This window comes from Vombatus ursinus, unplaced genomic scaffold, assembly GCF_900497805.2.
Source record: "Vombatus ursinus unplaced genomic scaffold, bare-nosed wombat genome assembly UNPS02014786.1, whole genome shotgun sequence".
Classification (NCBI taxonomy): domain Eukaryota; kingdom Metazoa; phylum Chordata; class Mammalia; order Diprotodontia; family Vombatidae; genus Vombatus; species Vombatus ursinus.
This window is the reverse complement of record NW_020954564.1, coordinates 17,540,562-17,558,549: the sequence shown is the minus strand read 5'-3', so window position 1 is coordinate 17,558,549 and position 17,988 is coordinate 17,540,562. Positions and strand designations below refer to the sequence as shown.

General features: G+C 39.2%; 1 protein-coding gene across 5 annotated transcripts in view; it reads right to left on the bottom strand.

Annotated features, from left to right (window-relative positions):
* LOC114047108 (ras-specific guanine nucleotide-releasing factor RalGPS1) overlaps nt 1–17,988 on the bottom strand; it is a 490,091-nt gene that overhangs the window by 430,448 nt on the left and 41,655 nt on the right. The gene's annotated exons all lie outside the window — the stretch shown is intronic.

The window sequence follows — 17,988 nt, the reverse complement described above, 5'->3', positions numbered from 1 at the left end:
TCATCTTCCATTGCTATTAGTCAAATTACTTCCTATAGAAATATAAGACATTCGAAGCCACTACTGTTTCAACAAATCCTCTAATTATCAGTTGCTCTCAGAAGTTAGAGATTTACAGTTCTTGCAGATGATGCAATTCTCCCTGAGTATTACTCCCCCAATCCCAAATGCTTTTTCAGCTATGCACATATTAGAAACAGCTGTCACCATGCAACAAAAGCCAATTGAAAAAAAAAATCTACTAGTGGCCAGCGATGCCCCTGTGTGAAGTAATCCTTCTCTGTTACAGAGAAGCGTGATACCTCAAAGAAAGCTAGAAGTAAAGAAAGGCATGGCCAGCCCTCTTTCCCAAAGTAATAAATTTTCCACGCAGGAAACACAAACTTACGCCATGCACATCCTCTTTAAGGATCTGGACTTGGAACAGAGACCTTAGAGATCATCTAGTTCAACTCTCTCATTTTACAGAGGAGGAAACTGAGGCTCAGAAAGGGGAAGTAGCATGCCCAGGTCATATGAGTAATAAATAACTACAGAGCAGGGATTTGAACCTAGGGCTTTTCATTATGCTAGGCTATTTCCCACTCTGGGGTAGGGGAAGGAAATTTTGAAATGTTCCTGCAGCACAGAGTCTAATCTACAAAAATACTTTGTGGTCTAGTGACAAATATGCTAGCCTTGGAGTCAGGCACCCCATATTTGAGTTCTGGTCTGGCCATTTACTGGCTGTTCAACCTTGAGCAAATGAGCTTAATAAAATTATAGGATTAAGAACTGGAAGGGACCTTTGAGATAATCTAGACCATATGTTCTTAACCTAAGGTCTATAGACTCCCAAAGGGTCTATGGATGTATTAAAGAGGGTCCGTGAATTTTTTTTAACATTTTAATAAATATATCTCAATATAGTTGGTTTCCTTTTGCATCCTGTGATATAAAAACAAAAGACATTATTAAGACTTTTTAAAAATGTCTATTGAATTTCATCCTTTAGTGACATATTGGGCAGTCAGTGCTTCCAAATCAAAATGCTGCATGGAGTCCCTTCAACAAACAATACAAATGCCTATGGTGGGGAAGGCATTGGTTTGGGTACATACACAGATAATAAAGAGACACTCGTCAAGAAGCTTGCAAATCAAATAGAAGATAAAACAGATAAACAAATAACTACTAGTTTGTATTGAATATTGACCACATTCCACCTACCCTACCCCAAGTCTGTCTTGCATAAAAAAACTGTGAATAATCTATAAGTGTGTGTGTATGTGTGTGTGTGTGTGTGTGTGTGGTGTGTAAGTATTAAGTAAGTAACCTGTGGCTCAGAATATAAATTCTGGGTTTACAGGGATCAGGTTCAATCCTAGGGGCTTCTCATAAACCATTTTTTTGCCCCTGCCCCTAATCCAGGGTTATAGGAATCTCAACCTTTACCTTGTTTTATCCCCACCTCAGAGCTCAACTGGGATCTAATGTCTAGGTCTCCAGAAATGTGAGTAAAAATGTTCCCATGCAAACACTTGAGTTAATAACATATATCACAAATAGGACAGCCTTTATTTCACCCCACAGAAAAAGCAACACACCCACAAAGGACTCACAAAGGACTATGATGAGTCAAGATAACTCTTCTTCCCTCTCTACTGAGTCCCACTTTCCCCCTTGGAACTAAAGAGGTCTCTAGATACATAAAACCACTCTGTGGTTGAGATTAACCCAGAAAGGAAATGTGCTATGAGGCTGATAAAGATATGACTCTTCAACCTTCAGTGAACTCTGCCTCCTATAAGGACCTATATAGTTCTCCCAACTTTACCCTATGGTTTGCAGCTCCCTGAAAGGGACTTTTTCACTTAGGATTACTAGTGAGCCAATACCCCTTTCCATCAGACTTGTAACTCTGCACAACTCATGTCAGTAGCGAAATACAAGGTTCAGGTTTGGTCCTCCACATTAATGAGTCAGTACTTTGCTGTTTGTCCAGCTTAAGGGCCATAAACTTGGTCCCTTCATCTTATATTCTTCTCTCCAGAAGATGGGGACCAAGAACTCAGTATCGTCTGGAGCAAATTGCGCCTCCTCTCTTTAGGAGTTTGGACCCAAGAACTCACTCTTCTCTCACCACCTCCGGTCACTGCCATATCTAATACAGAGCAGTTCCTTGGAGGATAAATGTTTGGATAAGCAGGCTTCCACTCTCTGAAGGACCCAATTCAACTCTGGTCTGTCTGTGCTCAGCTCTCTTTAGATCTTGAATATTTTGAAGATCTGTCTTCTCCCTTTTAAAGGTCTTAGTCCAGTGGCTCAGATCTATCACAGCCCTGACTCAAGCAAATAATTGTCAGTGAAATGACAACAGGTCACAAAGTACCTAGGCCAAGGGTACCCTAGATACTACATCAAAGAGAGGTCTCCAATCATCATCTTCACAAGTAGATCAAAGACATACTCCTTTAAACTCATTAATTCAAACCAGGTTTTATCTAATCACATCCTATACATACATACATATGTATATATACATATACATATACATATATATATGTGTGTGTGTATGTATGTGTGTGTGTGTGTGTGTGTGTGTGTGTGTGTGTGTGTATATAAAACCTCTATTCAGACCAATTCGACAAAGGGCAAAAATTAAGAAGGAAGAGTCAAAAAGTGCTATAACAAATTTAAGGAGGGGAGAAAGCATTTCCAAACAGGGAAATCAAGGATGGTTTCATGGAAGAGATGGCACCTCAACTGGGGCTTGAAGGGAGAGATTTCAACAGGTGAAGATTGGTAGGGGGAGAACAGGGGACAGAAACAGTTTGTTTTATGCAATGTGTACAGTGTGGGAGAGACAGGTGAGAGGGGAGGGATGTGGCCCTCAGGATTGGAGGCTTTGCCCTTGTTTTACACAGGGGAGATGTTACTGAAAAACCTGGAGAACCCTGGGAGAGTCATAAAGAATATTAAGAGGGGGAAGGGAATACAGGCAACTCCAACCCCTCCCCCAACAGGAATAACAGGCAGCTATGGGCCAAAACAGGATTTGGGGGTTAAGGAGAAAAGAGGCCTCCCCTAGAAGGGTCCTCAAATACAAAACTGAAAGTAACTCTAACTTACAGGGGTCTTCAGGGCCAACTGCTGCTCATTCAACAATTTCTATTCCCCCCCACATACACATACACACACACACACACACACACACACACACACACATCCTTTGCCCTTTCATTTTAATGAAACTTTATTTTATAATATTGTCAACTAATGACGCTATCTCAGCATACTAGGATGGAGGAAGTGAGATAGTGGAGAGGCATCAGGCATCACAACTATATTTCCCCAGATTTCTTGTGTAGGAACTACAAAACAAAAGAGAGGAAATTTCCCTAAAACGTACCAAGGCCCTTAATACAATGAGAATTTCTAGTATAAGGGTTACATTTGCTATATGCAGCACATATTGAGCATGGAAAAATAGGCTTACTTTTTCTCTATTTTGCTCCAAAATGTCTCTGGACCCAATTAATTCCAAAGCCTCCTCCTCCCACCCCCACCTCGCCAACAGAAACACTGATGAGTTCCTTCAATATATTTTTAAAACACAAAGTGTTCTCTGGTTAAATTAATTCAGTAAATGCTGACCTATACACATTGTCCATGGGGCCCCAGTTTGGGGAAAAAAAGGAATGCAAGGCATGGGAGTGGACCTGGCCCTCAACACTCCCCTCCTTTTTTCAATTGAAACAGAGCGGGCATTTACTGGTATTTCTTAGGATGACAGTGTTTGGGGGAGGGGACATTTTCCTTGCAATTAATTTTTTTCTTTGGTGGTTTAGCCTTTTCTTGACAAATTGTGGCATTTAATTCCCTGAGAAAGATCTAAATAAAATCCTAATTCCATCTGGATTCACCAAACACTTCAGAAACCCCAAACACTTAAGTACAGATTAGTGAACTTGTGGTATTGAATGTTTTCTTTCTGAGAACACTACAGGGCTTTATTACCTTGTTGCTGATGTGAGTCATCTGTCTCTAAAACTTAGGATAAAGTCTATACCAAGGGAAGGTGCTGCTTTATATTAGACAATAAACGGTACTAAACCATCAGCTCCATGAAGGCAGGGGCTGCAACTTAGCTAAACTTTTTTTTTCTTCCCCAGCTTTGTACACAGCAAGTGTGGGAAATTTTTTGATTTATTGAATTGAATTTATATTGAGAACCCACTGGTTAATATAGCCCATTTGGGGCTTTATCTGTCAGCATCATTCACCTCATCTCCTCCTTGCTTTCTAGTCTTTCTTTCCCATGCACCTTTCATTCGATTTTACAATTAATGGTGAATCCAAGCAAGTGGCTGCATGTCTTCCATAGATCTTCCTGGAGGCTGTTCTTAGAACAGGAATCCCCTATGGAATCAAAGAATCTAAGAACTGGTGGGTCATCTACCCAATCCATCCTTTCTACAACATCCCTGATAAGTGATCTTCTATCATCGACTATCCAGACAACTTATTCCTTGTTTATATAGCTCTAATTGTTACGATGTTTTTCTTCATATTGAGCAGGTCTTACCATGTCACACAGCTCCCCTATTCATACTCTAGTGGCTTCCTATAGCTTCCAGGATTAAATATAAAACTCTCTGTTTGGCATTCAAGGCCTCTCATTACTTAGTCCCCTACTACCTTCCCAGTCTTTTTACACCTTACTCTACACCATGTAGTCTTTGATCCAGTGACACTGGCTTCTTTGTTGTTCCACAAACAAGACATTTCATCTCTCAGCTCCAGGCATCTTCTCTGGCTGTCCTCCATGCCTGGAATGTTCTTCCTCCTCATCTCTGCCTACTGGTTTCCCTAACTTCCTCTAAGTCCCAACTAAAATCCCATCTTCTACAGGAAGCCTTTCCCAACTCCTTCTCTCTTTTAATTATTGCCTCTCTATCTTGAATATAGCTTGTTTGCACGTATTTGTTTGCTTAACGTCTCCCCCATTAGATTGTGAGCTCCTTGAGGGCAGGGACTCTCTTTTGACTCGTTTTATATTCCCCTGCACTTAGCATACAGCCTGATATATAGCAGACATTTAACTATATATATATGTATACATATATGTATATATATAGTTATATATTATATATAATATAATATATTATATATATAATACATCACTATATATTATATATAATTATATAATATATATTATATATTATATATGTAATTGCATAATATATATTATATATATTATATAGACACTTAACTATATATAGTTCTGGGCAAGTTACTTTTAACTTCTGTTAGCCTCAGTTTACTGATATGTAAAACAGGGATAATAATAGCACCTACTTAGAAGGGTTGTTGTTAGGATTAAAGTAGGTAACACATATAAAAAACTTGGTAAAGCTAAAAGCTCTATATAAATTCTAGTTATTATTGTCATGAAAACTATTTCTCTCAATACAGTTTAATATCGCACTAGCTTTTGGGGCTGCCATATCTCACTGCTGTCTCATACTGAGTGTGCAGTTCACTAAAAGCCCCATGCTTTTTTCATATGAAATGGTGTCTAGTTACATCTTTGCTATTTTATATTTGTACAATTGATTTTTCAACTCAGGAATAGGTCTTTATATTTATCCCCATAATACGTCATCTTAATAAATTCACCTCATCATTCTGCCTCCACTGCTAGAGACCACCTTTGGGTGATTCCAGAGGAAGGGAGGCAACAGGCTTTCTTCAGTCTCTGGCAGGAAGTCCCTACAGGGCCCACCTTGGATCCCTCAGTCACCTGGTTACCGGGAAAACTCCTCTAGGGTATAGGTGCATTTTCTATAACTACCCTTCCTTTTCTCATCCATACCTCCCCACCTCACTACCCCCACAGAAAGCTTACTGGATGATTTGAAGGGGTTGGGGGATAGAAGGTCAGTTCTGCTCAACTCCTCTCGCTACTCACAGACTATTTCTCAGGATCTCTTTGAGTCCTGAAAGGTGGAGGCTGGGAACAAAAAATCCCTTTGCCCATGGGCAGGGCTTATCCTGGCCCTGTTCTTGCCAAGTGCATGGAACTACGTGAGCTTTTCCTTTCTGGAAAACAGAGTTTTGTCAATAAAAATAAAATCTCTCTCAGGCAGAAAGCTGGACTGCTCTTTTTCTTTTCTTAAGCCAATGCTAAAGTCCTCTTGAAATGAATCACTCACTTGAAAACTTGCAGAAATGTTTTTAAAAGAAAAAATTTGGATTATGTGGCATTTCTTTCTTGGAAGAAGTAACTTTGCCCTAACTCCCATCTCTCCCATCCCTGTCAAGTGATCTTTCCTGATTCAAGACTCAGTCTTTTCACTCAAACCATCTTCAGCCACAGCTCTGGGAGTCTGAACTTGTGCAATCACCCTAGCAGCTCCTGGATTATCTGCACAGCTGTCAGGCCACGTGCCTCATCCTCATGACCTGCCAGTGGCCAAGTTCACACCCTCAGGGACCCAGACACATGACCTAAGGGTGTACTAGATAGTCTTTAATATCATTTCAGAGCTATAGGTCTATGTTCTAAGGTCCCTTCCAAGTCATGCATTCTGTATTCTTTGACCTAATACTTTGTTCTGGGATCTCTTCTCACTCTAACATTCTACTTTCTAAGAATCCCTCCAATTCTAACCATTTAGGCTTTATTTTCTGAAATTCTATGTTCTAATCACCCTTCTAGCTCTAATATTCTATGTCCTGTGTTAGTCAATCAATAAGCATTTATTAAATGCCTATTACGTGCCAATCTTGTGTTAGGTGCTAGGGACAAAAAGAAAAGAGTGAATGAGTCCTTTCCCTCGAGGAGCTTACATGTTATTGTAATATTGTGACATTCCTTGCTTTGAGGTGCCTTCCAGCTTTAACATTCTAAGATTCTGGGATACCATGACTGACAGTCCCTGCTGTCTGTGTGGCAGAGAAGGATGAAGTTTCTTAGAGAAGAAAGGTCTAAGATTGCTTGGCCTATTCTTTGACCAGTATAACATGGATATAGGCAGGACTACAAGAGAAAATTCATCCTGCTTCCACTATTGATGGTGAATGAATGAATAAAATAAGTGCTTATCATGTGCCAAGCACTGACAACACAAATAGAGTCAGGGTGGGGGGGTGGGATGGAGGGGAGATGGTCCCTGTACTCAAGGAACCAACACTCTAATTGGGGGAGACAGTACAAGATGTCCCAAAAGTTAGTGCAGTTTTAGGCTTTAGCTTTAAATACATTAAAGAGATAGATAGATAGATAGATAGATAGATAGACAGACAGACAGACAGACAGGTAGATGACAGATAGATGTGTGCACACACACACACATATACATACACATGCACAGAGGTCTGTGTATGTGAGTTTCAAGCTAGATGTAAAGGCCCAGAAATCCCAAGGGTTCAACAGTAGATGGATGGCAAAACCCAAGAGTCCATTCCTCATATTGTAATGACTGGCCTGGTTGTCTGTCTCCCCACCCCAACCCCACTCTTCCCACAGACTTAGTTCTGTTGCAAACTCTGGGCCCCATCTGGCCCCTAGGCAGAAAAGATATAAGGACCAATGAGCTCCCCGTTGGCTAAGAAGGCTCAACATTAAGTAAGTTCTATTGATTGCTAGTTTTGCTATTACTTTGTGTCCTGTCTTATGGTCACTAAATCACACATACCACACACACACACAGATACACAATTGTGTCTCTATTACTTTATTACTGCAACATCAGATATTGCTTTATTTCTCCCAGATCTCCTTCCCCAAAGATGGGTCCCCCTTACCTACTCTCTAAGGTCAACTGCCAGCTTACCTGCTTATAGCATGTTATTAGACTTTCTTATTGCTATAGTAATAAATCCCATACCTATAGTGCTTTCAGATCAACAAAAACGCTTTCCTCAGAACAAATCTGAGAGGTAGAGAGTGTAAGGATTTTTATCCCCATTTGACAGATTGTGAAATTCAGGTTCAAAAAAAGTATGCACAGTCACATTGTAAGAATTTGTCTGAGCTGAGATGTGAACCCACATCTCCTAGCTTCAGGTCCAGCATTCTTTCTATAACACTGTGATGTCCTAGCCATGTGACTCCGGGACTGTTAATTAGGCACTGAGTCTGATCTTCTTCATCAGGAGGATCACAGAATTTAGAATTTTAAAAGCCCTTCCAAACCCACATCCATTGGATCACAGAGTAAACATAAAAAAGAACCATAAAAGAGGCAAAAGAAAAAGGAATTTTATTTCTCCTAACTTTGGGGAGGAGATGCATTTGTATCTGCTGAAAAAATTATAGGAGATAAGGTGGAATAGATTACATAAAAGTAAAAATAAATGTGTAGAACAAATACATATATTTGCATATATATTTTGATGAAAAAATTAACAGACTGCAAAAATATTTATAGAAAATATAGCCAACAAAAACTTGGCATCTAAACCATAAAATACAGCCATTCTCCAAAAGGGAAGTAGTCAAAGGATAGGAACTGTTTTCCAAAGAATTATAAGCTATCTGTGGCCATATGAAAGATTGCACTTAATCACTAATAATAGGAAAAATGCAAATTAAAACAAATGTGAGTTTTCACTTCATATCCATCAAATTTACAAACATGATAAAAAAGATAGAAATAGTTGATTTGAAAGAGGGATCAAGGAAATGCAAATAAGATAACTGAAGAATTATTTCATACCCAATAAACAAAAATGAAAAAAAAAACAATGCTGGAAGAGTTGTGGAAAAGTAGCTTAACTTATACGTTGTTAGTAGAATTGTAAATCAGTATAATGTTTTGGAAAGAAATATAGTAGTACGTGTAAGAGTTGTAAAAATAAGCATGTCCCAATAATCACATTATAGTCAGAGAACATTATCAAGTAAAAAACAAAAACAAAAAAGTTACATGTTCTAAGATGTTCATACCAGCATTTTTTTCATTGTAAGAAAAAAACCTATAAAAAAACCTTAATACCTAAAAATCAGGGAAAGGCTGAATTTATGGCACTTCAATGTAATGGAATCCTGTAGGACAACAAATACATGGAATATAAGGAATCTAGACATATTTTTATGAAACAATGTGAAGCAAAGAAAGCAGAATCAGAAAAACAACAAACACATTGAATAGTATTTTATACAATGAAAAAATATATAGACAAACATAAAAGGGGAACAACAATAATGGAATGAGACACATAAACAGCCAGTTGGTACAGTAGATGAGACCTGTGCCTGGAATCAGGAAAACTTGAGTTCAAATCCAGCCTCAGACATTTACTAGCTTTATGTCCCTGGGCAAGTCATTTTAATCTCTGTCTCAGTTCCCCTATCTGTAAATTAGGGATAATAATAGCACCTAGCTCCCAGTGTTATTGTGAGGATGAAATGAGATAATATTTATAAAGCTCTTGTACACAGTGCCTGGTACATAGCAGGTGCTATAGAAGCACATAGTAGGTGTTACATAAATGTTAACTATTATTATTGTTATTACGTAATGAAAAGTAACCAAATAGTGTTACAGGTATTTGCATGTTAAAGTTCAATTATTAAAGGGTCCACTGTTATTAATGAAAGTTTAATTGATTGGTTTACTAAGAATCAAGAGGAGAGGAGATTAGGTTAGGGGAGAAGTAGCAGAGCTTTGCTCTAGGACATCAAAACTTAGAGAGGGAGTAATTTTTAAAAATGATTTTTAAAGACTGTGAAACTTAAAAAGTGATTACATTTGTGAGTTGGCAGCCAGATCATTCCTTTGACAGTGTGGAAACAACTTCGCTTAGCACCTAGTTAGCAAGAACAATTAGTTAAAAAGGGAAGCTCCCAGATGGTACACATTGTTAACAGCCATCTGTAAGCCACCATAGCAACTAATTCTCCCTCAACCAAAGCTGTCTTCATCACTTCTTGCACTATTTTCTTTTTTTTCTTCTTCATGAATTACAGAGCTGATTTTAAGGAAACATTTCATTCTTTTTGCCCTGGTGACAAAATTTCCAGTTAAGACTGTTATAGTAGAAAGAATACCAAACTTGGAATCAGAAACCCTGATTCTGTAGCTTATTAGCCATATGGTCTGGGGAAAGTCATAACTACTCAGGACGTCAGTTTCTCCTTCTGCAAAATTAAAGGCTTCCTGCTCTCACATCCTACATTTCATTTCCTCACATTCCAATTTAAGGTGCCTTACAACTCTAACATCCTAGCATTCTATATTCTAAGGTCCCTTCTAGTTCTGACAAACTGAGTTCTTTGTCCTAACAGTCTATGCTCTTCAACTTCTAATATTCATTGATCCCACAACTCTGGTACCACTTAATTTTATAATAAACAATTTTAAAATAATAAAAGAAAATTAGGATCTTCAGCTTTATAATGATGCTCAATATCATTACCCTAAGTAAGCAACACCTTGAGCATCCCCATTTTGTTAGACTAACTCAAGGAGAGATTTACACCAAGCCAGCCTCTGAGAAGTCTAAATTGGGTCCATACCAAGGAAGAAAATAAATGGGAAAATACATTGCAGACTCACTCTGAGAATCTTGAGGGCATTGGATTATCAACTGAATGTTATAATCCAGGAATACCTAGATCTCAGTATGACTATGTCCTACCTTTACCTCCAGTCACACATATTCAAGATATGTCTCTGTCTTCTACACTGACCCCTTTTCTTCCTTCCACCACCTAAATATGCCAGAAGAAGAAAAGACTAAGGGGGAAATGTATATGAAAATTATCTTCAAATTTTCAGACTCTCCAAACTTAGTGCCCAGAGCTCAACACAGCATTCTAAATATAGTCTGATCAGGGCAGAAGACATGGAGACCTCTCTCATTCTGTACAATAGGCTTCTATTAATTCAATGTAAGACTATATTCACTTTTTGGGGAGCCATATTCCACTGAACATATTTAGCCATTTTCTCATCTATGCTGGGCTTTCATTTCTTCTTTATGTTAGTTGTTCTGGTCTTTCAAATTTTAAGATTATTCTGTGTTATAGAAAACAGAAACAAAATAGAAACAATAGAAACAAAATAGAAATTGCCTTCACCCTCTCATCTGTTCACATTACATTCTCTTCCCTGAGCAGTGACCCTATTCCTTTTTTAGCTCTTCTTGTTCCAAACATAGTTTGAAAAACCCCTTTATTCTTTAATGGCTCAGCTCATTCCAGACTTTACTCTTTCTTGTGGTCTTTTTGAATATATAATTAATTTATTGGGAACTTAATTTGAATTACATAGTGAAAATTATGTTTACAACTAATGGAGCTTTTTTAAAAAAAACTTTTAACATGTATCTGTCTATAACTTGTACATTATTCACTCCCTCCTTCAACTCAACAAGTATTTCCTAAGCTTGTAATATATGTAAGACATTGGGGATAAATGGCAAAACAAAAAATAATCTCTGCTTTCAAGAACCTTGAATCCTACTGGGGTGATGCAATATGTACTCAAACAAGTAAATAAAAGATAATTTGAGAAACGAGAATACTAACCACAAGGGGAATCAAAATAAAAGCTTCCCAGAAGAAGTAGGACATACCTGAGACTTCATGGAAACAAGGGATTCTAAGAGGCAGGAGTGGGAAGACAGTGAATTTTAGACATGGGGGGGGGGGAACTCTGTGAAGAGATGTTGGAGACAGGATTCTGAGTTTGGGGAATAGTAAGTAGGCCAAAAGTCAATTAGGCAAGGGAAAGGGACATTAGGACATGAATGAAATATGGAAATCTTGAACTGCTAAATCAAGGAATCCAAAGGATAAGAGCACATGAGCAATTAACCAAGTTGTAAATGGTATCCAAGATCCCATGTACCAATTCAATCATGGCAGAGCAGAAGATCAGCAGGGAACTCAGTGAGCAGGCATTTGGTATTTGGGAGTCCGTGTAAGAGTAACCAGAGATGCCCCCACTAGGTAAACAATACATGGAAAGAAACTCAGCCAATGGTCAAAGAAGGACCAATGAAATGAAAAACAAGATAAAAATCCTAGTTCTGACACTCAATAGCTATAGATACAAGGCAAGTTCCTTCCTAAATCTAGGCCTCAGACCTTTCCTACTATATAAAATGTGGGGATTAGAGTAAATGATCTCTAAAGTCCTTTGCAGCTCTAACATTCTATGAACCTATGAACTACTGACAAAGGGATTATTCTATCCATATCTCTCCTCCCTGACTAAAATGCCCACTGACTAAGAAAAGGATTCTTCTAGGTCTAATGGCATGGTTGAGCCCACAAGTCATGATTTAGAAGGTCAGGCATCAAGGGTTGGAAGGATACAGGATAAGGAATGAGATTAGTCAACATAGATCAGTGGTTCTTAACTTGAAGTCTGTGAACAGGTGCATGCGCATGTGTGTGTGTGTGTATGTGTGTGTATATGCATGCACATATGCGTGTGTGTGTGTGTATGTGTGTGTATGTGTCTATATGTGTCTGTGTCTGTGTCTGTGTGTCTGTGTTCTCAGTCTCCCTGTCTAACCTTGGCTGGAAATGCAATGGCCACTCCAGGATCCAACCCCAATGCTGATGGGCATGGAAGCTTTGATCTGCTCCATTTCCAACCTGCCCTTCCTTAGGCAGCCTCCACCACTCAGGCTCACCATATTGGTGCCAGACTTAGTGCAGACACACAATTGGCTTCAGTGCTACTACTGTTCAGAGCTCCCAGGGTAACGTGAGCCACAAGCCTCGGCCTCCTCCAGCAGCAGAGATAAGTATATGTCATCACACCCAATTTGTTTTGTTTTATTTCACGTTTTTATAACTGTATTTCAATATAATTGGTATCCTTTATAATCCTATATGTTTTCTTTTATGCACTTGAAAGCATTATTTTGAGAAGGGGCCCACAGAGTCCCTCAGACTGCCAAAGAGGTTACACAAAAGAGGTTAAGATTCCCTGTTATAGATAGAGTAAAACTCCAAAGAAATCCAGAGGCAAACACACTGTGGCTCTGACTTGTACAGGAGACGCTTTGTAGGCTTTCATTCCAAAGGCTATGGAAATAGAACACAAACATCTGACTCTCTATAAAAGTTCTATTAAGTAAGACTTTCCCCTTCAGCTTTTCAGCCACTTTAACAGTTTTCCTTCTCAAGGTGTTTTGGCGGGATATAAAGAAAGGCAGAGCTGGGCTGAGGAAGACTGAAAGATATAAGAAAACCTATTAGAAGTCTTCCAGATGTTCATAACAGAATGCTCTCTCTCTGCGGAATCCCAGAGTCCATCTAGTTCATATCATACCTAAGGCACCAGTCTCTGCTACAATATTTTCAACAACTGGTCATCCAGCCTCCACTTGGATACCTCTATGAATGAAGAACTCATTACCTCTTGAGGAAACTTATCCCACTTTCATATAACTCTAACTGTGAAAAAAAAATTCCTTATAATAATTTAAAACTTGTCTCTTTACAATTTCTACTCATTGTTCCTAGGTTCACCAATCTTCAGTCAAGCAGAACAAGTCTAGCCCCCTCTTCCAAGTGTGAACCCTTAAAACGTTTGAAGGTCCCCCAAATCTTCTTTTCTTTGGGTCAAATATTCTGGGTCTCAAACTCATGTTTCTTGCTTCTCTTGTTAGTGTTCTTTCCACTACACCATACTGCCTCTCAGTATACCTAACATTGTCTCAGCTCATGAAAGATACCGGGGGCAGAGGGAAGGGAAGAATTAGTCTATGACTATGCATTCCATAAAAATTTATAGCGAGTTTGCTATAGCTAGAAAGTAGTTTAGAACACAGAACATTAGAGCTGGAAAGAACCTTAGAACGCTGAATATTGTAGCAGGAAGGAAGCACAGAAATTATCTAGTGCTACTGCCTTATTTTATAATGAACCTGACAGAAAGTTTAAGATAATTTCCCAATTTCCCCATAACAAGTAAACACCAATGCATATACTAGACTAGTAAGATTCAATATTGATAAATATAAAGTCTTACATCTAGATTCCAAAAACTAATATCAACAAGAACAAAATAGGAGAGGGATGGCTAGAAAGCAGTTTGTTTGAAAGGGATCTATGAGTCAGAAGTACAGGATAAGTCAGATGAATCATAGTGGATCACAAGTCTAATAGTGTTATATTCCAGCTAAAAATAAACAAACAAAACTAATACAATCTTGACCTGTAATCCTGCTATATTCTGCCCGAGTTAGACCACATCTAGAGTATTGGTTTGAGAAGGGAGGAGAGGGATTTTTTTAAGACTCAGTCTCCCCACCTTCCCCAGGCTAGAAAGCATAGGGGCTACTCACAGGCTCATTATCACTACATGCTGGCACACATCCAGTCTGGGCTGGGTCTCCCCTCCTTAGATATGTTGGTGTTCCCTCTTCCTCTCCCTTCCCCACTTCAGAGACTCACCATATTAATGCTGAATTTAGTGTGAACATTGGCATGGCCCATTGCAGATGAAAACTCCGGAGTTCAAGAGATCAGTCAGCCTCAGGCTCCTCAAGAGGTAGGTTTACAGGTGTGTACCAGCTGACCCGGCTGAAATATTGTTTTCAGATCTGGATGCCCCAAAGAAGAGCTAATGATAATTATTGTAGAAGAGGGATTAGACTACTGTCTTTGAGTTCCAAAGTGGTAAATGTAGGCTCAATAGAAAGAAAAAACTTAGAGTGCTTCAAAACTAGAATGGGCTGCTTAGAGAGGTAGTGGGTTCCCCCTCATTTAAGGTCTTCAGGTAAAGATTGGGAGAGACCTCGGGTATATTGCAGAGAAGTCTTGTTCATGTATAGATAGGACTAGGTGGCCCCTGAGGTCTCTCTACTTTATCTGGGGCTCTTTCCACTGTATCAGTTGCTTCCTAAATAACATCGATGAATAATCAATCAGTCAGGAAGTATTTATTATGCACTCATTGAGTTCTAGGCACTCTGCTAAGCACTGTAAATTTACTGAGTTACCCTGAAATTTCCTATAACTGTCCTCATACCTAAAAATGAGGGAGCTGGCAGTGCTCTTACTCATTTGTGTGTGTGTGTGTGTGTGTGTGTGTGTGTGTGTGTGTGTGTGTGTGTGTGTGTAGGGAGAGGGTGCAATGAAAGGTAGCAGATAACATAGATAGAGAGCTAACCTTAAGTAGGAAGACATGGGTTCAAGTTCACCTCTGACACACATACTGAATATGGTATTTTTGATGTGGTAAGATCAGTGTAGGGTACAGTCAATAAACAAGCATTTATTAAGCTCTCACTGTATACCAAGACGTGCTAGGCATTCAAAGAAAGGCAAATACATGGTCCCTACCCTCAAGGAGTTCACACTCTAACAGGGGAGAGAAAATTGGACAAACAAGATCATGAAAGTAAAAGTTAATATTAGAGGTAAGGCACCAGCCTAGTGGGGAAGGTGTTCGGTTGTTGAAAGACAACTTGATACACTTAAAGACCACATTAGCATTTTTGGCTGTTATGTCATGCTGTTGACTCCTATTTAGCTTCAGGGTGGGGAGAAAATGCACTTGTGATTTCCTTAGTACAGGGAACTGCTGGTTGGAGAAAAGCCCTCTGTCAAAGCAAGTTGGCATTTTCTCTGCAACTTACAGCCTGAAAGAGCTGCCCGGAACACCGAGAGCTGCCCAGGGTCAGTGTGTGCCAGAGAAGGAACTTGAACCAGGTGTCCAGGCTTTGAGGCCGATTCTCCATTCAATACAATGCACTGCATCCAGCCATACTGCTTTTGGGCTACTCTATCATGCCAGCAACTCATACGGAGTTCACAGTCAACTAAAACCTCTAGGCCTTTTTTTCAGACAAGTATTCTTCACTCCACTTCTGCTTTGGATAACTGCTGTCTAACTATGTCTCTCCCATCTTTTACTTGGTGGAAGGAAGGAAAGAAGGAAGGAAGGAGGGAGGGAAGAAGGAGAGGAGGAAGGAAGGGAGGAAGGAAGGAAGGAAAGAAAGAAAGGAGGAAGGAAAGAATTATTAAGAGCCTACTATACATCAGGTATTGTGCTAAACACTTTACAAAGATTACCTCATTTGATCCTCACAACAATCTTGGAAGGTAGGTACTATTATTATCCCCATTTTACATTTGAGGAAATTGTTAAGTGACTTGCTCAAGGTCACACAGTGAATAAGAGTCTGAGACAGGATCACTTATGTACTTGTTGATTTTTCAGCTAGTTTTTTCAACTCCATGCCATGTAACACTAGTGGTTGTAGGGAAGGGTCCAAGCCCTGAGGCCTCAGCTGGCATTCCTTTTTTAATTTAAAGGAATTTTGCCAAGATTTACAAGCCTGCACACAAATACACTCTTACCAGCCCTTGTTAGGCACACCACATTTCTGGTCTATCAATCCATCAATAACAACTGATTAAATATTTACTATATGCCAGGTACTAAGAACTCAGGATACAAAGAAAGGCAAAAACAGCCCCTGCCCTTAAGAAGTTTATTTTCTAATAGCCAGAAGCATATCATTCTTATCATTGAAATCTTGGTCGGAAAAATCCAAATCCTGTTCTCAGGAACCCTTAATCTTCTTAAATGATTAACCTTAAGCTACTCATTTCATCAATCTTCCTTTCTTTTTCCAAAGCCTTTGCCTCTAGTTAGCCATAGCGGAAAAAATACCACCTGTCCTTAAGATTTATTGCCCAAGACTTCATTATCTTTAGCATCCCTCTCTAATTCTTTCTGGCACTATCATCTGTGACTCTGAATCATGAAAAGTGAATAGAAGCCATTTGATCTGGCAGATCTTGGTAAGATTTCTCTCACATCCCACATATATATGCCCTGGGAAGACCTTTGCATTATTATTAATCAGTTCAACAAATAGCTCCCTCAGTATGCTTCAGTTAGGAGCCAGTAACTACCCTTACCCCTCTCTGAGTCTCCCTCTGACCCTTACTGCATGAACCCTCTTGACTGTATCACATCAATTATTGGAAGACAAACAGCTGCTTCCCCCTCACAGGGTCCAGTCAATGCCTCTTCATGAAGAACCTTTTGCTTAACTCCAAGTACATATTCTTCTTTCTTCTCTTTCTCCTCTATGTCACATCCCTTTAGGTTCCAACCTCCTGTCATAGGCCAGGATTCCTTTCTGCTTCTTCAGGTCTACACACACACACACACACACACACACACACACACACACACACACATACACACTGATTTTTTTAAAGGAATACTACATTCTTCCTGATAACCAAGATAGTGGAGTGGCATTCCTCCACTTCCTTCGCTTTCTTTTCTAAGAAGGGGATTCACTGAAAGCATCATGACAGGTACCAAGTGGCCATTCATGTACTTGTGGACTGATTATATGAAACCAAAGGTTTCATATTGCTTTATAGCAACAGCTACTGCTGACCAATCCTGTCACTGTTTGCCCTACTACCTCTTAGACAATATCAGACTTAGGGCGAATTTGTGAAGTGGATGCTGAGAACCACAGCCCATGATTGTCATTTCTATATCAAGGAAGCCCATGGAATCTACAGTAAAAGGTAGGATCACTGAACCCTTAAATAAACAAGACTAGATTGTAAGCTCCTAGAGAGAAGAGATGATGTCTTAGATTTGTTCTGCATCCTCCCACAATGCTCTAACAATACTTGTTGAATTGAGTCATTCACCAGGATATTATTATTCAATATTTTACATTGAAAAAAAAGTCTCTTCTCCCCTATTCCCACTAGTAATTTGCTTTCTGATAACAAGCTGCTAGTCCCTAGAGATACTAAATTCTTTCAAAAGTAAAGCCAATTTTTGACACATTCCAGGGATTATTGCACCCTGAGAGATAGGTACTATTATTATTCTCATTTTACAGTTGAGGAAAATGAGGCAAACAAAAGTTAAGTGACATAGCTAGCAAGTATCTAAGGCCAGATTTGAACCCTGGCATTTCTGCATCCTGGTCCAGTGCTCTGTCACCCAACTACCCTAATTCGACGTAGTACAAGATGGTCTGTATATT